The sequence below is a fragment of the Suncus etruscus genome, chromosome 3 (assembly GCF_024139225.1).
Source record: "Suncus etruscus isolate mSunEtr1 chromosome 3, mSunEtr1.pri.cur, whole genome shotgun sequence".
NCBI lineage: Eukaryota > Metazoa > Chordata > Mammalia > Eulipotyphla > Soricidae > Suncus > Suncus etruscus.
Window position 1 is genome coordinate 45,113,288 of NC_064850.1, and position 27,430 is coordinate 45,140,717.

At 40.5% G+C, this 27,430-nt stretch overlaps 1 long non-coding RNA gene across 1 annotated transcript; it reads left to right on the forward strand.

Moving 5' to 3' along the window:
• The first annotated feature begins 1,721 nt into the window (after positions 1-1,721).
• LOC126003653 (uncharacterized) lies at positions 1,722-13,882 on the forward strand. The gene is made up of 3 exons (XR_007493822.1): positions 1,722-1,760; positions 10,806-10,853; positions 13,844-13,882. It is a non-coding gene; the product is annotated as an uncharacterized LOC126003653 (long non-coding RNA).
• Positions 13,883-27,430: the final 13,548 nt, after the last annotated feature.

Here is a 27,430-nt window from a genome sequence, read left to right on the forward strand (position 1 = left end):
CTTGTATCCTCTTTGATTTCATTGATTGCTTATTTATTGTTTCTAATTTTTTTGGGGGGTAGCCACACCTGGTGATGCTCAGGGGTTACTCCTGGCTATTCGCTCAGAAATCGCTCCAGGCTTGGGGGGACCATATGGGATGCGGGAGGGTCGAACTGCAAGTCCATCCTAGGCTAGCATGGGCAAGCCTTACCGCTTGTGCCACTGGTCTGGCCTCTATTCCATTGTTTCTTTGAGCTTCTTAAACATCCTCAACATATTCTAATGTCCTTAGCAGATAGGTTATATAAAGGTGATTATTACTTGGCTATTACTGGTTGAGTCTTCAAGGCTACCAACTTCACTCATTACACCATGAAGTGGTACTTCACTGCTTTCCTATTGTGCTTTTTGATGTTCTTTGAATTTATTGCCAGAGTCCCAACTGTGCTTTCTTTAGTTGTGGAAAAGGGGAGTATTGCACTAATTGCTGTTCACTTCAGGAAGGTCCAGAAGTGTTCCTATAACTCTAGAGAATAGTGCCCTCACAGATCTCGTGACATTCACATTCTTTGAATGGTGCCACAGAGAGCAGAAACTGAGTAGGATTTTCTTGGGTTACACTTCCTTAAAAGGGGTCTGTCCCTTTAAGTGTGGAGAATTCTGTTAAAAAGAGCCCTGGTAACTCAAATAGAAGCAGTTTTGGGGGGGATTGGAGGTTAAGAACTTCCAGCTTGAGTGCAGAGGTATGCTTTGGTTGGTTGGCTGGTTGTTTGGTTGGTGGGTGGCTGGGGTAGGTTGGGTTGGGTGAGTTGGGTTGGGTGTTTCTCAGTGGTGGCTGTTTTCCCTTGGCATTTTCTCCTGATTGTCTCTTTCAATGTTAAGAAGATGGTTTATTTATGCTGGATCTACTTTTTTTTTTTTTTTTTTTGGTGGTTTTTTTTTTTTGGGGGGGGTCACACCCAGCAGTGCTCAGGGGTAATTCCTGGCTCCAGGCTCAGAAATTGCTCCAGGCAGGCACGAGGGACCATATGGGACGCTGGGATTCGAACCGATGACCTCCTGCATGAAAGGCATATGCCTTACCTCCATGCTATCTCTCCAGCCCCACTAGATCTACTTTTAAGATTTATTTTTACTTAACAATTTGGATTTTTTTTAATTTAAATTTATTTATTTATTTATTTATTTATTTATTTATTTATTTATTTATTTTGGTTTTGGGGCCTCACCAGAGACGCTCAAGGATTACTTCTGGCTGTGCACTCAGAAATTGCTCCTGGCTTGGGACTATATGGCCGGAGGATCGAACCAAGGTCCATCCTAGGCTAGGGCACGCAAAGCAGATGCCTTATGCCCTGCACCACCTCTCCGGCCCCAACTATTTGAATTTGCATTGGAAGGTGTAGTTTGTATTTTTTTTGTTTCATGTTTTTTTTTTTTTTTTGGTTTGATTTTTGGGTCACACCTGGCAGCGCTCAGGGGCTACTCCTGGCTCTGTGCTTAGGAATCACCCCTGGCAGGCTGGGGGACCACATGGGGTGCCGGGATTTGAACCACAGCCCTTCTGCATGCAAGGCAAACGCGCTACCACTGTGCTATCTCTCCACCCCCATATGTTTTTTTTTTATTTTTATTTTAAGCAGTAGCTGATATTCTTAAGACTACAAAGCTAAATTTGTTCATCATTGTTTATTGATAAGGCTGAGAAATATAATTTCTATTTTTTCTAGGTACCAAACCTCCTGTTACTACATCACCTCCAACTTCAAGAGATCCCAGTTCAGTAACTCATAATCATAATTATATATTTAATATAGTTAAGTATAGAATAAGTGATGCTCTGTATTTATTTGCTTTTATTTCTATGATGCTGTGTATTTTTATTTTGTTTATCTTTGCTCAGTTTTGTTCTCTTTTTAAACTTCTGGGCTGGAGCAGTAATACATTCGATAGGATAATTGCCTTGCACATGGCATACCCAAATTCCATCCTGACACCCTATATGGGTTCCTGAAGCACTGCCAGGAGTTGTCCCTAAGCACAGAGTCAGGAGTAACGCTGAGTGTCATTGGGTTTGTCTCCTCCAAAAAAATAATTGTACCGTACTATTTATTATAGTGTAGTGTCTAAAAAAAAAAAAAACAGAATTGTGAGATACTGAATAGATAGAGGAGGAATTTTTGAGAACATCTTATAATTCAGAAATGTAACTTCCTCATACAACTGTCTGTTATATTTGTGACTAATTGTTTAGGACTGCACCAGAGTGATTGATAGCACACTTGTATATAATGCAAAAAGCAGTATGTAAATATAATAAACAATGTCAAAGAATTACCAAGCAAAAAAGAGAAAGGACAGACCAGAGAGATAGTAAAAGGAATGAAGGCACTTGCTTTATATCATATTTTGTCCCCAAACACCATCAGGCATCAGTTCTGACCACAGAGCAGGAATAGCTTTTTAAGATACCCAGTGTATCCCCAGTCAGAAAAGGAGAAGGTACAAATTATGCAGTATGATATGAGAGTGTTAAGAAAACAATGTGTTTACCCAGACTGGACACTTATTTTTTTTGACTTGTTTTTAAGTTAACACGTTCAATTAGGAAGACAAAGTTCTAATGAAGATTCCTCTGTGTTCATTTTTAACCTATTGATGTAAATACATATTTAGGTTATATTTCCTATACTAGAGAATTTCAAAGTTCAGGTATTGTGTATATTTTTAATTTTGAGCAATTATTGCTATTTTAAGACTAAAAAGTTAAGTTGGGCTCATCATTATATGTTGATAAAGTTGATAAATAATTTATAATTTTCTAGATTCCAAACCTGCCAATACTACACTGACTCCAGCTTTAAGAGATCCTGGTTTAGGGGTCGGAGCAGTGGCACAAGCGGCAGGGCATTTGCCTTGCACGTATTAACCTAAGAAAGACCTTGGTTCGATCCCCCAGCGTCCCATATGGTCCCCCAAGCCAGGAGCGATTTCTGAGCGCATAGCCAAAGACTAACCACTGAGTGTCATCAAGTGTGGCCAAAAAAAAAAAGCAAAATAAAAAAGACAGAGAGAGAGAGAGATCCTTTAGTAACTTATTGTCATACTTATGTCATTAAAAATCATTTAAGGGGGCCGGAGAGATAGCATGGAGGTAAGGCGTTTGCCTTTCATGCAAAAGGTCATTGGTTCGAATCCCAGCATCCCATATGGTCCCCTGAGCCTGCCAGGTGCGATTTCTGAGCATAGAGCCAGGAGTAACCCCTGAGCACTGCCAGGCATGACCCAAAAACCAAAAAAAAAAAAAAAAAAAAAAAGAATCATTTAAGAATGGTCAGAGACAAAGAAGAAATAAATACAAATGGCCAAAAGACACATGAAAAAATGCTCCACATCACTAATCATCAGGGAGATGCAAATCAAAATAACTATGAGGTACCACCTCACACCCCAGAGATTGGCACACATCACAAAGAATGAGAACAAGCAGTGTTGACGGGATGTGGAGAGAAAGGAACTCTTATCTACTTCTGGTGGGAATGCTGTCTAGTTCAACCTTTATGGAAAGCAATATGGAGATTCCTCCAAAAACTGGAAATCGAGCTCCCATACGACCCAGCTATACCACTCCTAGGAATATACCCTAGGAACACAAAAATACAATACAAAAATCCCTTCCTTACACCTATATTCATTGCAGCACTATTTACCATAACAAGACTCTGGAAACAGCTAAGATACCGTTCAACAGATGAATGGCTAAAGAAACTGTGGTACATATGCACAATGGAATATTATGCAGCTGTCAGGAGAGATGAAGTCATGAAATTTTCCTATACATGGATGTACATGGAATCTATTATGCTGAGTGAAATAAGTCAGAGAGAGAGAGAGAGAGAGAGAGAGAGAGAGAGAGAGAGAGAGAGAGAGACGCAGAATGGTCTCACTCATGGGTTTTAAGAAAAATGAAAGACATTCTTGCAATAATAACTTTCATACACAAAAGAGAAAAGAGCTGGAAGCTGCAGCTCACCTCATGAAGCTCACCACAAACAGGGATGAGTTTAGTTAGAGAAGTAACTACGTTTTGAACTATCCTAATAATGAGAATGTACGAGAGAAATAGAAAGCCTGTCTAGAGTACAGGCTGGGTTTGGGTGGAGAGGAGGGAGATTTGGGACATTGGTGATGGGAATGTTGCACTGGTGATGGGTGGTGTTCTTTACATGACTGAAACCCAAACACAATCATGTATGTAATAAAGTTGTTTAAATAAAAAAATTAAAAAAAAAAAAAAAAAAGAATGGTCAGAGAGATAGTTTTCAGGTTGGATGCTTACCCTTCCATGTGGTCTATCTGGGTTTTCAGTTTCTTGAATTGGTTACATGTGATCTCTAAAACTGGGAATCTCTCAGTGATGATGATGGGCTTCTGGAACCCTGATGAGTCTTAAGTCTTTCCCCTTGAATCCATACAAGAATTTTCTTTTCTTTTATTTGGAGGCTTTTTTTTTTTTATCTCTAATGTTGTCTGAAAGTGTTATGAATTTCATCTTGTAACTCGGTGAATTTTTTCTCAGCTAGTGTTACTCTATGACTGCTGCTTTCCATTGATTTATTTCCCCTAACAAATTCATTAATTCTATAACTTCTGCTTTTGTCATTTTTATTGTATTCTCCTTTATTTCGTTGGCTATTTGTTCTATTTTTTTCTTTGAGCTTCTTAAGCATCTTCAACATGTCATAATGTCCTTAACAGATAGGTTATATGAAGATAGTTATTACTTGGCTATTACTAGTTGAGTCTTCAAGGCTATCATCTTTATTCACTACACGTTGATGTGGTACTGCACTGCTTTCCTATTGTGTTTATTGATGTTCTTTGAATTTATTGCCAGAGTCCCAACTATGCTTTCTTTAGTTGTGGAAAAGGGGAGTATTATGAAATTGCACGAAAAGCTGCTCACTTCAGGAAGGTCCAAAAGTGTTCCTTTCACTCAAGGGAAAAGTGCCCTCACAGATCTCGTGACATTCACAGGCCTTCTTTGAATGGTGCCACAGAGAGTAGGAGCTGAGTAGGATTTTCTTGGGTTACACTCCCTTAAAAGGGGTCTGTCCCTTTAAGTGTGGAGAATTCTGTTAGAAAGAGCCCTGGTAAATTGGGGGTGGGGTGGGATTCAGGGTTAAGAACTCCCAGCTTGAGTGCAGAGGTGTGCTTTGGTTAGTTGGCTGGTTGGTTGGTGGGTGGTGGCTGTTTTCCCTCGGCATTTTCTCCTGACTGTTTCTTCCAATGTTAAGAAGATGGTTTATTTATGCTGGATATATTTTTAAGACTTTTTTTTTGTTTTTGTTTTTGTGTTTTGGGGCCACACCCATTTGATGCTCAGGGGTTACTCCTGGCTAAGTGCTCAGAAATTGCCCCTGGCTTGGGGGGACCATATGGGACACTGGGGATCGAACTGTGGTCCTTCCTTGGCTAGCGCTTGCAAGGCAGACACCTTACTTCTAGCACCACCTTCCTGGCCCCTAAGACTTATTTTTACTTAACAATTTAGATTTACATTAGGAAGACAAAGTTCTGCTCTGTCTTAACTTATTGATGTAAATAAATAGCATGTTAAATTTCCTATAATGTAGAATTCCGAAGTTCAAGTAGTATGTATTTTTTTTTATTTTGAGCAGTAGCTGATATTCCTTCTTTTGTTGTTGTTGTTGCTGTTATTGTTGTTGTTGTTTGTGTCACACTTGGCAGCGCTCAGGGGTTACTTCTGGCTCTACACTCAGAAATTTCTCCTGGCAGGCTTGGGACCATATGGGATGCTGGGATTCGAATCACCATCCTCTGCATGCAAGGCAAACACCCTACCTCCATCCTAGCTCTCTACCTCAGTAGCTGTTATTCTTGAGTAAAATGCTAAATTTGTTCATCATTTTTTGTTGATAAGGCTGAGAAATGTAATTTTCTAGGTTCCAAACCTGTTACTACATCAGCTCCAGAGATGTTTTTAACCTTCTGTTATGACATCACCTCAAGAGATCCCAGTTTAGTAACTCATAATCATAATTATATAGTTAGGAACTGTTTAAGTGATGCTTTATGTTTATTTACTTTTATTTCTTTTTTGGGGGGGCACACCCATTTGATGCTCAGGGGTTACTCCTGGCTAAGCGCTCAGAAATTGCCCCTGGCTTGGGGGACCATATGGGATGCCGGGGGATCAAACTGTGGTCCTTCCTTGGCTAGCGCTTGCAAGGCAGACACCTTACCTCTAGCGCCACCTCACCGGTCCCTATTTACTTTTATTTCTATGATGCTGTATATGTGTTGTTTATATTCATGTTTCTTTGCTCAATTTTTTTTAAACTTTTGATCTGTACTAGTAGTAAATTTGGTGGGGTGATGATGTTTTGCATATGTTAGTTATTTGTTACAGTTTCTTTCCTCTTGATTTTATGGAGGTATGCTTTATGGCCCAACATGTGGTCTGTCTTGGAGAATATCCCACGTGCATTGGAGAAGAATGTGTATCCAGCTTTCTGGAGATATGGAGAGACCTGTTTATATACATATATATACACACACACATTTTTTTTCACTCTTTTTTTTTCCTTTATCTTTATTTAAACACCGTGATTACAAACATGATTATAGTTGTATGATTACAGTCATGTAAAGAGCACCCCCCTTCACCAGTGCAACATTCCCACCACCAATTTCCCAGATCTCCCTCCGCCCCACCCCCCTACACCTGTACACGAGACAGGCTTTCTACTTCCCTCATTCATTCACATTGTTATGATAGTTTTCAGTGTAGTCATCTCTGCAACTGCACTCATCACTCTATGTGATGAGCTGCATGTCCTGAGCTGCACCTACCAGCCCTCATCTCTCTTGTCTCTGAGATACTGTTAAAAATGTCCTTCATTTTTCTTAAAGCCCATAGATGAGTGAAACCATTCTGCGTCTTTCTCTCTCCCTCTGACTTACTTCACTCAGCATAATACACACACTCATTAAGCCATTCATCCATTTCTTCCTCAGAGCTATTATATACTTGCTAAGTATTATCTTGGTTGACCTATCAAGGGGTGTCAGGGTGTGGTCGTATTAGTTGCTGCTATTTTGATGTCTTTCTTCTAATCTATCAGCAAATTTTTTCAGTATTTTGCTGGGCCCTCATTGGATCCTTTTATGTTTAGGAATGTGATTGCTTACTAGTGTACATATCCCTTGATTATTAAGAAATGTCCATTTATGTCTTTTTATAACCTTTTAAAATCTGTGTCGTCTGATATTAGTATGGTCATCCCAGTCTTTTTAAGGGAGTTGTTTGCTTGAATGATTGTCCTCCAATCTTTGATTTTTAGTCTGTCTTTTCTCTAAATATTAAAATATGTTTCTTGTAGGCAGCAAAATGTTGGATTCAGTTTTCTGGTTCCCTTTGTCACTCTGTGTCTGTTAATTGGTATATTAAGTCCATTACCATTGAGAGACAAGTTGATCAATGTTTGTCATGGGGTTTTGTGCCATCATTTTGTAAAAGTTTGGAGTTTCTCTGAGGCCTATCTGCCTTAAAGTAGACGTCTCAGTTGTTTTTTTTAAGGGTAGGTTTGAATCTATAAAGTTTCTGAGCTGTTGTTCATCCATGAAGCAGTATATCCTTCCTTCAAACCTGAATGAAAATCTGGCTGTGTGAAGTAGTTTTGGCGAGGTGTTTATTTTATTGAGTTTTCTCATTATATCACACCATGCCTTTTGGGGAGTTGCTTGTGATAAATCTGCTGTAAATCTTTTTTGTTGTTTTGGTGGTATTGTTGTTTTGGGTTGTTTTGGTGGCACTCAGGTGGCACTCAGGGGTTACTCCTGGTTCTGTAATCAAAGTTTTGCTCCTGACAACCTTATGGGACTGTATGGGACGATAGGGATTGAACCTGATCAGCCACATGCAAGGCAAATGCCCTCCTTGAGGTGCTATTGCTCTGACCTCATGCTATAAATCTTATGGATGCTTCTTTGTATATAATATTCCTTTTGATCTTAATATTTTCAGTATTCTATCCCTATGTGAGGTTTTTATTTTGACTAGAATGTCACAATGGAATATTTTTATTTGGGTCTTTTTTTAACAGGCACCCAGTATGTGGGTACAAGTACTCTTCAGTTCTGGATACTTAGCAGCAGTGGTGCCTTTGTTGCTTCTCCTTGGGGTTTTTTCCTTGGTTATCTGGAACTCCAATGATTCTTAAGTTGTTCCTGTTGAATTTATCCCAAAGGACTTTATTGTCTGTTTGCTTGTTTTGAGGACTGTTTCCATCTTTTGGTAATTTGTTTTAAGGTTCTTTTCCAATTTATTCTGTAGCTTGAAGGTGTTATGCAGCTCATCTTCCATCGTACATATTCTGTCCTCAGCAGCTTTTACTCTGCTGGTGAGTCTTTCCAGTGAGTTTTTTTATTTCGCCTAGCAAGTTTTTCAGACCTGTTATTTTAGTTTGAAGTTTACTCATTTTTACTTTAATATTCTCTTGAGTCTTATTTGCTGTTTTTTTTTTTTTCAGTTTATTCCATGGTTTGTTTGAGTTCTTTGAACATTCTCCATATTTTCTCTCCAATGTCTTTATAAGAGAAGTTATATAGGTTGCTGACATTGATGAAACCTCAGAACTACCATCTTCATTCACTGTATGTGGTGTGGTTCTGCGTTGTCTTCCCGTTGTGACTTTTACAGTTTGTGGTGTTTTTATATGTGTTATGGTGTGACTCCTTGGTTAGGAGCAGTGTGAGGCCATGAAACAAATCAGCCTCATTCCCGTCTCATAGCAGTGGTTAGCTGTCTCACAGCCCTGCTACTGCAGGGCCCTCATGTTGCACTTAGCCTCAGTGCTAATGTCTATGTCCTTTGGGTGAATGGGTCTGGGCCACCTGACAGCTCAGAATCCTACTGCTGAGTCCACCCTTATGAGTGATTAAGGGTGGCACTCCTAGTCTCTTAGCAACAGTAGCTTCATATCATGGCCACTTCCCACTATCAGCAGTCTAGTAGCACCATTTCTGTTTGGCTTAATCAGTGCCTACCTGATGTAGCCTGACTTCTGCTCCCTCCCTCTGAGCTAATTTCTGCAATCTAAGCTCAGCCATGATGATGGGTCTTCCACATTCCACAATTCCCTGTCCTGCCAGCCAGCTCAGGGATACACTCACTGTGACTTTGGGAACACTGCATCCACAGTCACTGCTTCCAGCTCAGCTTGTTCTCTAGGGCAGTGTTTTTCAACCTTTTTGTGCAAAGGCACACTTTTCTCAAAAAAAAAAAAAAATCACACCTGGTTAGTACTTGGATGGGAAGCCGCTTAGGAATACCGGGTGCTGTAGGCTTTAAAAAAAAAAATCACAAGGCACACTACCATTAGAAAATGGTAAAAATAAAGTAATTCTCTTGAGTAGAAATCAAATAAACATAAAGAAATTATTTTATTATGAAATAATAATGTATTTTATAATTGTTCATATTTCTGTTTACTTATTGTAAAACCTGGGCCTGTTTGGCTGAACACAAAGCTAATATTCTGGCAGAAATTGAAGAAAGACATACATATCTTTGTCAACAGCTCTCAGTCTCTCTCTGTCTTTAGTTTTTATAGTTTGTAATGTGCGCTTCAGCTAGCAAATAGACCAATCATTCCAAAGCCCCATGTTACAGATGAAATTGGAATTTTTCCCAGAGCACACCAGACAATATCTCATGGTACACTAGTGTGCTGTGGCACAGTGTTTGAAAAACACTGCTCTAGAGCAGCTCTGCCACCATTGTATTTTCTGGAAATCAACCTTGGTGCTTGATATTTGATCTAGTGATCTGCTTTTGCTGCTTCTCCAAGTGTCTGATCCTGTTGCTGGGCTCAGGGTTTTTTGTTTGTTTGTTTTTTGTTTTGGGATCACACCTGGCAGTGCTCATGGGTTACACTCTGGCTCTATACTCAGAAATCACTCCTGGCAGGCTCGGAAAACCATATGGAATACCGGGATTTGAACCACCGTCCTTCTGCATGAAGGCAAACATTCTACCTCCATGCTATCTCTCTGGCCCCTGGGCTCAGGGGTTTTGAGAATTTCATGTTCCAATCTCCCAGACACAAGTTGCTCTATGTGTCTTCAAGCTCCTTTGTACTGTTGCTCTACTGCTGCTGCTATTTTTTCTGCCATTTTTCCCCAAATCTCCTATCTTCTGTTACACTTTGAAATGGGCAAACTGTATACGGCTAGAATGTGACATGGATTCTAAAGACAAAATCCCCAGACTGGAAAGGACTTTTAAGTGGCATCTAAATAGCTAACTCCCGCTACCATCCCCAGCAGTACAGCGACAGTTATTCTTCCTCAGTGCAGCTTTGGGCCTGTATCTTGTAATGTTTAATACTGCAAGGAAATAGAATGTTCATGACATTGAATATAAATTTGTTTCCTGATACTAATTTTGTTGGAAAATATTGACATAATTCAAGGAACTATGGAGTTGTGAGAAATTTTGTTAACAGGCAGAAATCAAAACCTATGAAGTTGGGCCCGGAGAGATAGCACAGTGGCGTTTGCCTTGCAAGCAGCCGATCCAGGACCAAAGGTGGTTGGTTTGAATCCCGGTGTCCCATATGGTCCCCCGAGCCTGCCAGGAGCTATTTCTGAGCAGACAGCCAGGAGTAACCCCTGAGCACCGCCGGGTGTGGCCAAAAAAAAAAAAAAAAAAACCTATGAAGTTAGAGGTCTTGGAGCTTTACAGTCCCCCCGCCACTAATTTCCTAAATATATATTGTTTTTTCTTATTTCCCCAGGTGATGCCAGACCCAGTGACACACCACCTGAAAGCTCCGGTTCTTTAGGTATTATTTTAAGTTTTAATAAGCCACAATACAAGACCCTAGAGTTCTACATGGAAATACTATATTTTCACTTTCATCATTAACACAGAAAGCAACATGTCACATGCCAATGTAATAATTGTATTTGCAGAGTTCAGTCTTTTGGATCTGATGATAGATGGCCATTTAGACAAGGGCAGATAATATAATAATTCATTGTGTCCCAAATTGTATTTCTGCAAGGGGAAATAACTTTCTGAACTGGTAGTACATGTAGTTTAAAATATATGTATAACAGTGGTGAGGTAGATTTCTTAAAGGATAAAGCTTATGTTTTAATATAAGAGGCTTGACTTTGATGTTTAACATTCACAAGACTTCTTTGACATCTATATAGGTATGTGTGTGTTAGTTATTATCAATTGTTATGGACTTGAGTCCAAATCGCTCCTAGCTTGGAGGACAATATGGGATGCTAGGGATCGAACCAAGGCCCGTCCTGGGTCAGCTGCATGCAAGGCAAGTGCCCTACTGCTGTGCTATCGCTCTGGCCCAGACAACTCTTTAGGGGGAAAGGACAAGGAAAGTTTCCCTGCTCAAGTAACTAATTCCACTCTTAATCATTGATAGGGTTCAGTTCACAATGTTTTCAAAATCACATACTCTACAACCCACTTGGATTGGGTTTTAAAGCAGCCACCTTTTCTTTTCTCCAGCCAATTTTCACCATAGACACCAGGCATGCCTGGCACTGAGCTCCTGAGAGTTTCCATGATTTCTTGATACTACCCTCCCCCTCTCTTTGTACACATGCAGAGAACCTCAGTTGATCTTCCTCTGCCCTCCCCATCTACGAAAGGCAGGAAAGCTGCTGAGATTAATAGGAAAGTCCAAACTTTCTCCAGGACATATTTAAATCCTGATAACCATTGGAGAATTGTCCAGAGGCAGAAAAGCTGCTGAGATTTATAGAGAAGTCCAGATATTGTCCAGGACATATTTAATTCCCAATAACCATTGGAGAACTGTCCAGAGTTTTCCATCTTCTCCTGCTGCTCCCTGGCATGTCTGTAGGCTCACACAACACACGATTCTTCTGAACTTAAAACAAAATTTCAACACCCTAAGGGGGTGGCATTCTCCCTAGAATTTCTCTCCATGTCTGTCCAACAAGACAGAGAAAACACAGAATGACAGACATAAAAGCAATGACTGGAAACCCTGGTGGGATTTGAATACACAAGGTCCCATGGCGGACTTAAATTCACATATTACCCCTGGTGCCAGACACAAAGACATTGGAAACCCTGGTGGGACTCAAACCCACATGAATGTTCCCCGGTAGTGACCCTCCCTTGGGAGGTCAGGGTGTCCCCACACCTCTGGCTCTTGGGAACATTACCACATCCAGTCCCCCCCCCCCAGCTCAATCCCTTAGGCTTTCACCTACCTTGAGGGGGTCCCAGTGTATGTCCGCAGGACCTAGGCAGCTTTGTTGGTGACTGAGTCATTGTCGTTTGATCCCAGACAAGCCCCCAGATGTTAGAGTCCCGAGTCAAAGGATGAGACCACACAATTGGAGTAAAGTGAACAAAACTTTGATCCACTTATGAACAGCCCAAAACATTCTTTTCAGGTTCATTTCTAAAAGGAGAAGAACACCACCTAAGGTCATGAATAGGATTGTATAGGGAAGGGATATAAGGAGGTTCTAGCTTTCTGATGATCATTAAAATGATTGGCTTTTGTCTAGGGGTACCTTCCTATTGCTCCCTTTTGTCCTTCCCCAATAGACTACCTGGTATTGCCAGATATCTTGTGAAAAAGGCTTGAGGAAATAGGCTTGAGGAAACCTGTCATGTGGCTTACATCATGTAATCCTTACAAAATGCCATCCCTCGTTGTTCAGAACCTAAAAGAAGCCTGCCATGTGGCCTTTACAAAATGGCATCCTTTCTGTTCAGAATCAAGGACTGCACAAAATGAAGCAGTATGCTTTATATACTGTCACACACACTTGCTTTATCTGTTATAATTTGTTTCTTGTGGTTTTTCTTTTTCTTTTTCAGACACAGTAATTAAAATGATCATGTCAGAGTTTCATGAGTAAAACATTCCAGGACCACATCCTCCACCAATGTCAGCTTCCCTTCAACATTATTCAGTATAGTCCTCTCTAATCTTCCCCAGCCACCCAACAAAGATTTGTGATCTGTCTTTTCATTGAGTGGTTTAGTGTGCTCAGGCTTTACAAGCAGGGGTCAGATTCATATGCTTTATTGTACTCACAGGGCACAGACTGGGTGCCAGAAACTCCACCAGCCTTGGGATATCCACACGCAGGGTCATAGTCTATTCCCAAAAGAGTACCATGTGATGGGACTTGCAGTTAGCCTTTTACTTAATACTTTTGGTACAAATAATGGTAGTTTAGACGCAGACATCCTACTGAAAGGTTAGATGTTGAAACTTAATTTGGTTCTCTGACGTCAAAATACCTGATTTGGTTTATGTGCAGCATTTTTATCTGTGTGCTCCGATGTTTCATTGACACTTTATCATCTCCTTGGTAATGAGGATTTTCTTTTTTGAGACAATGGAAGCAATAGGCAGTGATTTATAGGGATAGTTTTGAGGCTAATATTTAAATGGCAGGTCTGGAAAAGACTAGTGGAACTGTACATACGACTCAGTCCAAAATCTACTTTTGATGAATACATGCTTCAAATATCAATGAAACAAACCTGCTAAACTGAAAAATACATTTTTAAAGCAGTTTTCTAACCTCACCTTAGCCGAGGGTTTTAGCTGTCGCACAGGGGTCCCATGAAGAGTTTCATAGCACTTGGACCTTTGAGAAGGTTGTGAACCAGGTGGCCTGGGACCCACAACTCACACTCCAGCTGCTGTGTGCTCTGCTGTATGATTTAGATGAGAGGTAGAGTAATTCAATGCATGTGCTGTCTGGATCCTTATATACTCATTTTCTTCCAATTATTTTCTTTTTACAGCTACATGGATCATTGTGGTGATCATTGTTTTAATTACAGGCAAGTATCTCAAACTTTGATGCCTTTAGATCAGATATTCGAGCTAAGGGTAGTACTTATGGTACAGATAACACATGCCTGGCCTGGGAAGGCCCTGCTTGTGTATGTCCAGGGCATCATAATATGGTTGTCTCTGAGCACAACTAGGTTTTGCCCCTGTACATTTTTTTTTTCTTTTTGGTTTTGGGGCCACACCCATCTGTCCTCATGGCCTATACCTGGCTCTGTGCTGAGAAATCACTCCTGGTAAGGCTTCTGGGACCATGGAGAGTGCCAGAAATTGAAACCAGTCAGCCATGTACAACAAAAGTGCCCAACCTGCTGTGCTATCTCTATACCCTACCCTGTACATCTCTTAAGACTCCTGAAGGTCTAGAAAAAGGGTTCAATGATTGATGTGGATGGTGAGGCAACCTGGTGCCCCAAATAATTAAGCACGATCCTGCAGTCTCTTTATATTTCCAAACATACTACAGCAGACCGTGACGAAGTTCCACAAAATTGGGTGTAGCCTTTGGCAAAACCACACCAGGGAAGTGGAACCCCCTGAAGAGTATGTGTGAGCACAGTAGCCAGGTGAGCAGCACCTAATGACCTGTGAGCTCTAGTGGAATGTGTGACCCCTGGCAAGCTCCTGTGGCAGCAGCCCAACCACAGAAATTGGAACCTTTACAAGCTCCGACTGAGTGTGCAAGCACCATGGATGTGGGTGGGCCATGGCAGCAACAATAACCTAGTGCAGTGAAGGGGCCAGAGCTAGGGAAAATAGGATATGGTGCCTGCCTTCCACATGACCAGGAGGGTTTCTTTCCCACCAATGCAGATGGTTTCCTGAGTGACTCCAAGAGTGATCTCTGACAACAGTCAGGAGTTTTCACTAAGCACTTCTCAGAGCAATTTTTTTTTCAAAAAAAAAAAACAAACCAAAAAACCAACAACAAACAAGGTAAAGAGGTGTACAACAACTTAAAAATATTAACTTTGGGGCCAGAGCAATAGTACAGTACATAGGGTGTTTGCCTTGCATATGCCCAGCCAGGTTCAATACTCAGCATCCTGTATAGTCTCCTGAGTCTGCCAAGAGTGATTCCTAAACACAGAGCCAGGAGCAAACCTCTGAACACAGCCAGGTGTAGGCCAAAAACAAAAATAAAAAAAGTATTACTACCTAGGAAGTGGGAAGCAGTTGGGCAGATGCAGAGGAGGACTGTAATAACATAAGGTCAAGAACAGTAGATATTTCTATTGATGAGGTGAGGGACCCATCCACATCATCCCTAATTATCAATATTAATGGAACTTTTCACCCAAATTAGAGTAAGCCTGGAATGGGGAGGCCCTCAGTTGAATACCTGACACAATACGTGTGTGGAACAGTGCCCCAGGATAGTGGTGCACTATCCTGTAATGATTTTTTTTTTCAGTTTCTGTAGCATCTGGCAGGAACATAGGTAAAACCATCTAGGAAAAACTGATTTGATCCTGCTCCCAGTGTTGGGATTTTCTGTTCTGGTGACCACTTGTAGAAGACTGTCCATCCTCTGGGTTTTTGCTAGATTAAAATTAAGGTGGGGCTCTCAATAATGTGAATGCATATGGAATGCATATATGTTTTTGCTTAAATAAAAATTTCTGGCCAGAGTGGAAGCACAAGTGGTAGGGCATTTGCCTTGCGTGCACTAACTTAGGATGGACCCCAGCTCGATTCCCCTGGTGTCCCATATGGTCCCCCAAGCCAAGAGTGATTTCTGAGCATAAGCCAGGAATAGCCCTGAGCATCATTGGGTGTGCCCCCAAAAAGCAAAATAAGGGGCCGGGCGGTGGCACTAAAGGTAAGGTGCCTGCCTTGCCTGCGCTAGCCTTGGACGGACTGCGGTTCGATCCCCCGGTGTCCCATATGGTCCCCCAAGCCAGGAGCAACTTCTGAGCACATAGCCAGGAGTAACCCCTGAGCGTTACTGGGTGCGGCCCAAAAACCAAAAACCAAAAAAAAAAAAAGCAAAATAAATAAATTAAATTAAAATAAAAGATAAAAATTTTCTTTAGTTCTTTAGCTAAATTTGGAATCCATAGTTGGTTTTCTGAATTTCAAGTCACTATTTTCTTGGTCTCTTGTAGGTGTTATTGCACTGGTTGGTTTCTTTTTGTACAAGCGTTGGAACAGAAATAAAAGGTAAAATATTAAAGCATGTCTGTTCTAACCTCCTTTTCCTCTCACCTGATGGATCTGCATCTGTGGCTGCTCACTATGTTGTGTTCTGTCTGTTATAAACTGCCTGCTTTTGTGTGCACTCCTGTTTCCAGTATGTGTCCAGCTTTCCTTTAGTAAATCAGAAAATAACCTACAGTGTTGCTTCAGCTTATTCTGTCTTAAAAATTCCTGTGAAGCTTGAAATCTAGTTTTAAAATCTGTTAGGAGCACCTCTACTGGACCCCCACCTCTTCCAGCCATACCTAATTCCCTATGCTGGACTAGAGGCCAAGACCAATAATATAAATTAGTCCCCCATAGGCAATGATAGTTGCACCTACTGGAAAAATTTTATCAACCTTTTCCTTTGTCTTTTGAACTTCTCTAATTGTAGGAGCTATGTTGGAGTCTCTTTGACATAGCCCATTTGAATGCTTTTGTCTTTTATACTCAGTAAACTTCAGTCTTGCATTTACCATGTTCTTTTGATTCACTCAATTACAATGCAGTGAGGTTCAAAGGGAAGGTGAGGTGTATTGTTTACCAAGTATCTCAAGTCACTTTGTGTATAAGACTAGAGTGACCAGAGAGGGACTTAGAAAGTAGGTAATCACAAATAAAATGTCATCTAAGGAGAGTGAGGTCTTTACTCAATCTTAAGTGATAATTAAACTTAAGTTGATAATAAAATATTTTAATAACTCAATGAAAGACAGAATGAGTCCCAGGGCCTAGGTTGGGATTGGGTACTTTGGGATTGTTTGTTTGTTTTGCCCTTTGTAGATTTGGCAGTAACTTTGAAAACCAAAGTTCATTTATAAACTTTTAAATATTCAGAGGGGGCCGGAGAGATAACATGGAGGTAGTTCATTTGCCTTGCATGCAGAAGATTGGTGGTTCGAATCCCGGCATGCCATATGGTCTCCTGGGCCTGCCAGGAGCGATTTCTGAGTGTAGAGCCAGGAGTATCCCCTCAGTGCTGCCGGGTGTGACCCCCCCCCCAAAAAAAATATTCAGGGGCTGGAGCCATAGTATTGCGGGAAAGGCAATTGCGTTTCCCATTGCTGATCTAGGTTCTATTCCTCGCATTCCATATGGTTCACTGTACACCACTAAGAGGATTCCTGAGTGCAGTCACCTAAGCACTAAGTACCACCAAGTATTCCCAAAAAGCAAATAAATAAGTAAAATGTTTTAATATTCATTATCTTATTGTATAGCATATCTTTCTTTTATATTAATCAACTTGGTGTACTTTCTAATAAAAGTACTTTTTTTTTATTAGCTTGCCTGGCACATTGTCTACTTGGATCTTAGCCGTATCACCCCAGATGGTCCCAAAACCCTTCCAGGAATAATACCTGAGTATAGAACCAGAATAAGTTTTGAGCATAGCCTGATGTGGTCCAAAAATTGACCTCCCCCAAAATACATTTTTCTCTGTAATATTCTCATCACCCTTTAATACCACTTAATTTGTTTTTTGTTTGTTTATTTATTATGGTAGTAGGTTTTGGGCCACACTCATCGGTATTTAGGGTTTTCTCCCTGGCTCTGTGCTCAGGAACATCCCCTAGCAGGCTGTCCTCAGAAGACCGTATGTGGTGCCAGGGATCACACCTTTATTAGCTATGTGCAGGACATGTACCTTACCAGCTATCTTCTCTCCAGCCCTATTGGCATATTTCAACTTTAAAGTTATACAAATTATTTAGAAAGAAAAAAATACTCTCTTTGGGGCCACAGATAGTGCGGTGGGTAGTGCCAGAGGCTTAGCATGCACAACTCTGACAAGACAAGGTTTCTCTGGAGACTGGGTTTAATAGGGGAACGGGCAAGGTAGGGAAGCCATGGGCCTTACAGCCAACCCCTAGGCAGAGAGAGGGAGAGAAGGGGGGGGGGAGAGAGAGAGAGAGAGAGAGAGAGAGAGAGAGAGAGAGAGAGAGAGAGAGAGAGAGAGAGAGAGAGAGAGAGAGGAGAGAGAAGAGAGAAGAGAGAAGAGAGAAGAGAGAGAGCGCTGAGATTGGCACTAAGGCAGTCAGAGAGAAGACAAGAGGAGAGTGAAAGGTAGGAGCAACAGGGTAATATAAACAGTGAATCCAGTCAACAATTTTTCCAGTAGTCTAGCAGCAACCTTTCAGGGAAGCCATCTGGGAAATGCAAACATCATCTTGGAGAAACTGCCACCCCTGCACTTTAGCTGGGGGGGTTTATACATCTCCCCTCCAACAACAACTACATCTAAATGACACTTACCAGGGGGTCCTTTCTAACTGATTTCTCAGTCCTTAAAGGGACAGCCCCCTTTTTATAGCTGTCCAGGGGCTATAGGAATTTGTGTAACCGAAGAGGTAGGACAATTATATGTGGCTGACCTGACTTCAATTCCCAACACCCCATTTGGTCCCCTGAGCCACCAACAGAAGTGATCCCCAAGCACAAAGACAGAAGTAAGTGCTGAATACAGCTGGGTGTGAGACCACCCCCCAAATAAAAAGCATTTTGCTTCTGCTTGTATTACTGTGCCAAAATACTCTGCGGATCCTTGCAGAGAAATCTACATAAGTTCATGAGCCTTGTAGAACTTTACAATTTTCTGATAATTGTACCTCTAACCAGTGGTGGGCAGCCTTTTTTTTTCAACTGAGCCAAATCTTGCCAAAACCGGGGCTGGAGAGATAGCATGGAGGTAAGGCGTTTGCCTTTCATGCAAGAGGTCATCGGTTCGAATCCCAGCGTCCCATATGGTCCCCCGTGCCTGCCAGGAGCAATTTCTGAGCATGGAGCCAGGAGTAACCCCTGAGCACTGCCGGGTGTGACCCAAAAACCACAAAAAAAAAAAAAAAAAAAAAAAAAAAAAAAAAAAAAAAAAATCTTGCCAAAACCACGATTGAGATTTATTTTGAGAGCCACACAGGTTGTGTGTAGGGTAGGAGCAGAGTTTTGACTCCTGGAGCCACCGCCCGGTACACAGAAGAGCCACATTAAAAAGTGTAAAGAGCCGCATGTGGCTCGCAAGCCACCACTTGCCGACCACTGCTCTAAACTAACAAAAGGTGTGTGTGTGTTAGAAGCCTGTACATTATAGCATAGGGGACCATATATTTTTCTCAATGAAAACAGAAGACTGCCAATTAAATATTTTAAGTTTGGGGAGTATATGCATCCTTATCCAATGGCACATTACCCAGTATTTAGTAGAATTATTAGGAAATTTTGAAAAGTTGACTGGTTTAAGAGGGTTAACAGTTGTATTGAAACAAAAGTAGAAAATGTGTCAGAATCTAGGTTTATATTCTCTTCTTTCATAATTAAGAGCATTCATATTCAGAAATTGTTACAGATTAGCTTAATTGAAACCCAATTTTGGTTCTCTTTGTGGCTTGTTTGGCTTTAAGTCTTTGATATCTTAACCGTTCATGACTCAAATTTCATTAGTCGTACCCAATATAATTAAGCTTCTTAAATTTTACTACTCACAACCCCCCTTTTCACCAAGAAATGTGACAGTTTTTAAATATATGCAGTAGGTACACAAATGAAATAAATTCATTTAAGTTAGATGACATGGAGTCATATCCCACCTGTTTAAGAAGCAAGGTTTTGATAGGGTGGTAGACTGAAGAGTGTTTCTATGACTTTCTTATACATGCCCACCATATTTTTAAAACAAGAGCTTGAGTCCTGAGGGCAAATCACATGGTTCCACTGTTGACCAACCACACTGATGTGTCCAGGCAGCCTTTTAGAAGCTCATCTTCTTTAGTTGAAGAAACACATCTAATTTATTGGCAAATTCTTATTGGACTTATACACATAATTTTTTTTGTAAAGTGTGTGGTGTGATGCTTATCTAAGTCCAGAATAGATGGTTATAAACATGTTTTATGGTTTGGAGACCCGATGTCCTTGGACCTCTGGCTTTAAGGAAACGCAGTATGAGTGTACGAGTAGTTGTCTGTCAGGTCATTGACAGCAAAATTCTGAGCTAGCCTGAGCTACTGTCCTTCTCGGTGTATTACCCTCCTGCTCTCTCACTGAGATCATAGCCTTATTCTACCTTGGCTATATTTGACATGCCTGTGTGTCATGCTGGGAGTCATGACATTTTCCATTAGTGTGTGATTTCCTTTATACAAGTTAAATCATCCTGGGGGCAGGGGAGGCAAGAGAGGGTTGCTCGACTGCTAGGACAGGAGGTAGGGTACCTGCATTGCATGTGGTCAATCTGGGTTCAATCCCAGGCACCCCATACAGTCTCCTGAGCCTTCCAGGAGAGATCCCTGAGCACAGCCAGATGTAAGTCCTGAGCACTGCTGGCTGGGTGTGGCCCCTAAACAAGGTAACTAAGTTCATATGAATTGTTGGCACAATTTGCACCATGAATTTACCTGTGATAAAAGTTTTTCTTAATAGGATATTTATTACTTGGTTCAACTTAAACTTACTGTCAGTGCTTGCTCGATAATGCAAACTTAAAGAGCAGGGTGACAGAAGGTTAGGGTTCCCTCCAAAGAGCCATTTGGCTGGTTGAGGGATCAGGGGGCCTGAGTGATGCCAGGTAAAACTGAAAGAACCTATTCACCTCTCTCTCTGGGTCTGCATGTCACACAGACCCTTCAATGAACTTTGTAATTCACACATTTCTTTTTTTTTTTTTTTTTTTTTTGAGATTCCAACCTAGCCCAGAAGTTGGGATGGGGGAAAGACATCTAACAAACTCATACTAAAGACAGATCTGCAGACTAAAGACAGAGCAGATCTTGCATGCTGTGGAACTTCTCTGAGACCAGCATGCCAGAATGAATGGTTCCTCAGCTCAAAAGCCATCCACATTATCCTCTCAGATCTTAGGGACTTAAGAACAAGGCTTGCTCTACACTGTCTGCTATTAACATATAATTGTTCACATTTGCCTAATGATTTCATAGGTGAATAGATTATCTGGGGCCGAAGAGATAGCATGGAGGTAAGGCATTTGCCTTTCATCCTGCAGGATGGTGGTTCGAATCCTGGCATCCCATATGGTCCCCTGTGCCTACCAGGGGCAATTTCTGAACATAGAGCCAGGAGTAACCCCTGAGTGCTGTCGGGTATGACCCAAAACCAAACCCCCCCCCCCAAAAAAAAAAAGAATCCTCTTATCTGCTGGGTCATTGATACTTTAAGGGAACTTCTTGTATAGAATTCACATTTCAAGTCCATGTGGGGATCAGAAGTTTGTTTTGGAGCCTGACTCTCAGTATTCCTTCTTTTGCTGGCTTTTCTCCCATGCCAGCAATCTTTGGCTTTGTGATTCAAACTTCTCTGCTCAACATCTATTAATTGGGGAGAGCCATAGGGAAGGAAAGTGCTTTTCTTTAAGGAGAAAGATTAGCTTCTGCCATTCAACACTACCTGCTCAAAGCTATGTTTCCAGAACCCTCCTTGATTTTGGATACTGCTGATGCTTGCCATTATTGTTTGCCTGAGATGTGTATACTTGGGGTGGGAGATTCTGGTATCTCTCTTAATCATAGGCTGCTTGTACTTGGTACTAGCTCGGAGAGAGAGAATTCCAACATCCTTTTATCACACAGGCCAAATTCCTGTACCTCCCAGCTGCTTCAACTCTGAATAACAGGGAAGAATTTGAGCCTGCCCCTAAAGGTGCATGCCCCTCACAGAAACCAGAATATGTATTCCTTCATTTTGTGAACATGCTCAACTTCAGCCTGTCAATAACCCTCTAAGGCTATCTCCCCTTTCAAAGCATTTTTAACATTTTACTGAAGGAAAAGACAGCAAACAAATTCTCAGATTATGAAAGACCAGGAATGACATGGCCCTCTTTCTGTGAGTGAAGGAGGTGCCCAGATTAGAGGATCACTGGGGAGGGGAGATTAATGCCTAGGAAGGACATCACTGGTCCTAGTAGAGGAAGGAGAATCCTAAACTGGAATATGGCATCTGGGCCTCTGCTTGACTCTACTTGTTACTTGATTTAACCTCTGGGATAGATAGACATAATATAATTTCCAATTGTCAGTGACCTTAGCTCATTGGATTCCCATGAACCTTCTTTCCCTTATTCCCCCTGTAAGCTTTTCCTGATGACCTTCCTGCCTCATACTTTTTCAAGAGATTTCTCCACCTTAGAAGTAATCAGTGTGACCGACTGTCAATTTTGTGTAACTTCTTCAAGCTGGCAAGGGACTGTAGTTTCTCTCTAAATAGAGGACAAGTCTCATATTACCCTAAATGGGCAGCTAATTGGTTCAGTTCTACAGTCTCAACACCTGAAAAGGATCAGATCAATTAGACTGGGGACTATTATTTAAACCAATCAGGTGTTGGAGCAGTAAATGGTAAAGCTCTATCCTTGTTATCTGTAACGATAACACAGAAGTTTAACAATAGAAATCAAAGTATCATAGCATTATCAAGAACTACATCTGAATTTTTATTTTTAGGATAAGCTTTTTACTGGTATAGTTTTAGCCAGACTAATGATTGCATTTACTGCTTTAGTTTACAGTTAGTAAGAAGATTTTCACATAGATTACCCAAAAGTAGACTTTATATTAGGCTACTAGAATGCACTTAATTTAATCAGCTACAGAAAAATGATTTTTCTTTCCATCTTCATCCTTGTACCTTGCCAGATATCTGAATAAATTTTGGCTTGTTCATTTGCATAAACACAGCAATACTGGAGAAATCTCCACCTGGGAGCCCCATTATTTACAGAGAATTCCTGAAGATTAGTTGAGGACAGAGCAGGTGGTACACCAATGATGGCACCAAAATTTTACCTGTCAGGTCACGGTCACTCAGGGTGACTGATATAGAGATGAGCTGCTCAGTTCAGCATGATGATCTGATGGGTGGCCGTGGGCATCTCACTCTCTTCAGGATTTTCCTAGAGGTTGCCTGTCCCACTCCTTCAGGGTTGGGAGGGACCCTGACCTCGATTCTCTTTTCCTTTTCTTGAGACTGAGAATGGAGGGTGAGAGCAAGGCCCAGGCTGTGGCCAGTCAGTTTAGGTCCAGAAACTCCTAGAAAATCTTCCAATTTCCTCACTCAGGCCATTCACCTTGGTTGCTTCCCAGTCTCGTCAGCCACGTGCTTAAAGGTACCTTTTTGTCACACAACCTCAATCTCTTTTACCGTATTCCCCTGAAAGAGTACTCTGGGCCCCCTCACCGATTTTTTTAAGACTTCCTGTCGGCATGAGGAGTGATCCCCACTACAGAGAGGAAAGCTTCCTGTTTGTATTTATGCAAATCAACAAAATGCCATCAAACATAAAAGGTGCTAAAGATGCTAAGGAGAGAGGAAAAAATAACATTTCTCAAATTTATACAGAAAACCATAAAACCATTTGATTATTGTCTAGGGGCTACTTACAATAAGATTTCCCAAATTTTTAACTCTTTAAACCATGACCATATTCATAAAGCTTCTTGTGATACACTTATTAATGTCATTGGCAGAAAATAATGATAAATCTGGTAAGTGGTATTGTAGCAAATACAAAAGAATTTTAATATGCTTATTCCTAAATATCATACAGAAAGTAATTTACTCATTCTCCTGGCCTCAGTTTACAGGCAGAAGACATACTAGACACCAGCAATCCACATTACACAAATTACCATTTATATGCAAAATTATACCCGTAATTTGAACAAAAATTAATTTTGAATAGTGAGCTCACTATTTTTGGCAGACTTCATACTTTAAAATTTTGTTAATCGGGCCCGGAGAGATAGCACAGTGGCGTTTGCCTTGCAAGCAGCCAATCCAAGACCAAAGGTGGTTGGTTCGAATCCCGGTGTCCCATATGGTCCCCCGTGCCTGCCAGGAGCTATTTCTGGCAGACAGCCAGGAGTAACCCCTGAGCAATGCTGGGTGTGGCCCAAAAACCAAAAAAAAAATTTTTTTTAATCAACAATCACCAATTTTCCAAAATATTTTAAACTGAACCTCAATGATTTTTCTTAAATTCTCAGTTATTCCTTTGAAAAACCTTTATCTTTTAGGTGTTTATAAGACCTCATTATTAACCCATTTTCACTCAGTAGCATAAGAACACTAAAACATGTAAATTCACAGTATACATAAACTCCTTTTATATAAAACATTAGCTAAGTTCTGAATTAGAGACATATTAATAATAATCATCCAGTGTGATCATACAGTTTCTTTCTTAGTACACCTCCTCAATCCCTTTTACACACTTTCAAACTTTCTGCATTTACCTACTTTCCTGTTTCCTTTCTAACCTTTTCTTCTCTGTTTACAACATGCAATGTACGATAACCCCATAGTAGAATAGTAAGACAGCTGTAATAATTTCTTAAAATGCCCAAAACTGACTTAAGAAACAAATTGTCTTTTCTTTTGAAAACCTTAAGTTGATAATTTGTAAATTACCAGAGAATCATTGTTTTCCTTTAAGGTGAGTTTGGTCTGTTTTGAATTACCCAAAACTAATGGATATTTCCTTTTAATTCATATAAATCATATTTTGAAAAGAAAATCCTAAATTATTGAACCACAATTAAATAAATTGGAAAGCTCTCGTCTCTTACTGTGTTTAAGTATTTCATGTTAAAATTCTATATGCCAGATTAACAAAATTCTTAGACCAGTATCAGATACATAAATTCTATTAAAAGATTTTCAAATTTGTAATCTCAAGAAATTATAAACTTCAAGGTATGACCTTACCACAGACATATTATTAATTGCTTGGTTCTCCTTAATAATTTAGAACAGTATCCAAATAGTTCTTTTCTTTAACTATTTCAGGCATATCATTTAGCAGTTTCTAAAGATTTTCCTCATAATCTCTTACTGCTCTATTGCTAATTATAGGTCCAAACGAGTTTACTATAAAAAAAAAACCTGTTGATTTCTCTTTCTCAATAAAAATCCAAATACCAAATTTTATGATAGTGCCCATATTATCTTTTTAAATATCAATTACCAAGTCACCTAGGCTTTACAAGATTAATTATGCAACTTTAGCAAATGAGAAATAGGCACTGTGCAATCAAGGATAACTACTGCTTTTTCAATCCAAGCACTAGAATAACTTAAATCATAAAACCTCAGAGTTATTGATTATGACTGATTTTACTTCAATTTTAAAAAGGTCTGCATTTGTTTCAGATACTTAAAACTTCTATTTCCTTTTTTTTTTTTTTTTCAATTTAAAACAAATTGCCAGAATTACTTCCATCTGACAGGACCAAGTTGTCCTCTGTTATACTTATAAAGACATTTTAAGCATTTTCACATTTTAGATTTTAAGACTGTATTAGATACCTGGCCACAATACAGTTATGAAATTTAGCTATCTAAACTTAGTAATCTTTGCAATCAATATTAAGCACTCACAGAATTAACGATATTATTTTAAAAACTAACCATATCATTTTTCACAGTTTTTGGCCTCTAAAATTAAAATAAATTTTCTAATAGAAATATAAGTGACCCACATTATGATAATATTGTAACCTGTTGTAAAATGGCAAAAGTTTTTTATAACTGATAATCCTTGCTCTGAAATACCTTAGGGGCAGGTGGTGCTTTTTCCATTATCTGTTTTAAGGCATCCAATTTTACTTGGGGAAAAAATGGCCACTGACAGGTTCTTTCCAGTTGCAAGGATATTAAAGGCATTTGAAGAACAGTGTCCTTTATTATCTTACAACCAATCTTTATCCACCCACCCAATTCCTTGAAATTTCAAAGTTGGAAAAACCTTTTCTTTATTTTTAGTAGAAATTTTAAAAGGTCAAAAATTAGATTACCTGTTAGCCTAAAAGTATTGATCTGCCCAGGGCACTCACCTTATGCCTTCCAAACTCTTGCAGGTCAGAGGGACTGGAACCCCCCATTCAACACTGCCGAATGGAGGGACTCAAGCCCTCCTAAGGAGCATCTCAGGGGAGTCACCCACCCCCCCCCCCCGCTCCTGGGGAGCCTTTCAGGGGAGTCACCCCTGCTTTTGGGGAGTCTGTGAGCTTTTCAGGATGTTACCTCCTCTCTAGACCGGTCCCTGGGGTCTTATCTTTCAAAGACCTACTGGGTACCCATGAGAGAACTCTACTTCTCCCCTGAGAGTCTTATCTTTCAAAGACTCTCTCCTTAACCTAGGCAATGTTTGGTACCTTTCTGAACAAACCTGTATCTGGGCTTTTGGGATCTCTCATGAGGGGCTTCTGGCCCCATTGGTAAGGGTCTGAGAAAGCCCACCACCTCAAATAAGGACCACAAATCTTCAGAGAATGCAGTTAGCAAAATCAGGTTTATTGTCCAGCTAGCTGGGGACCCGGAATCTGTCATAAAGACTGAAACTGGAAGCCCTGGGCAATCTAGGGGGTTGTTTTATAGGATAAGGAACCTTAGGAGGAGGGCTGATATGGAAAGTAGGGCTTCTAGAATGCACCACCTAGTTCAGGTTTAAACACAATGTCCAATCAGATGTTGAGCTTGTCCTTTTTCAAATAAGGTGAGAACCTTAGGGGCAAGCAGAAGTCCATTCTTTTGCCCAAATATGTCAAGTTCCTCTTAGGAGGGGCATTAGCTGATGGTTACCAGGGCAGCAGGCCATTGACATCTTAAGGTGAAATTCTAGATCAAGGGGATCAAGAAGATGGGGTGGAGAAAGGCTTAACAGGCATTTATATCTGATCAAGGTGGAGGTGGAGAAAGGCTTAACAGGCAGCTGTCATCTATGTGAGTTCTTATAACATCTATTTTCATAAATTTTCCCTTAACAGTATGTGCACAGCTTTTCTTTTCCATGTTCTGGGGAATTAAAAAAATGCAGGAATAGAGGACGGTTTTCTAAATGAGGTACAGGGAACATTTAAGATTTCTCTCTAAGAATTCTTTCTCAAATAGGAGGTCTTAAAAACTACAAATGGGGAAGTCTTGGAAATAGTAAAGCCAGAGAAATAGCATAGGGTTATGTAAAAGTGTCTCACATGCATCATATTTCCAATCCCGGTGAGCAGATCTCCAGGACACCATGCAAATTAATAAACCAAGATAAGTCATGAGGAAGAGGATGATGGACTTGGGTGGCTTATTGTCTTATGGACTTCAGCCCCCTTAACTAAAACCAGAAAGGGAAGGCAAGTGAGAGACAAAAGTTAATCTAGTCTAGGTGGACTTTTACATGTCAGATGGATTGGTGAAAGGAAAGAGGAAGCTGGGGAATGCCTTTGTTTTGGGTAAAAATAGTGTTCCAACAGGGTTAAGGACACTTGCCATGCATACAAGCTGGCCTATGTTCTATCCACAGCACCCCACAGGGTCCAGGAGAAATCCTTGAGTGTAGAACCCAGGAGTAACCACTG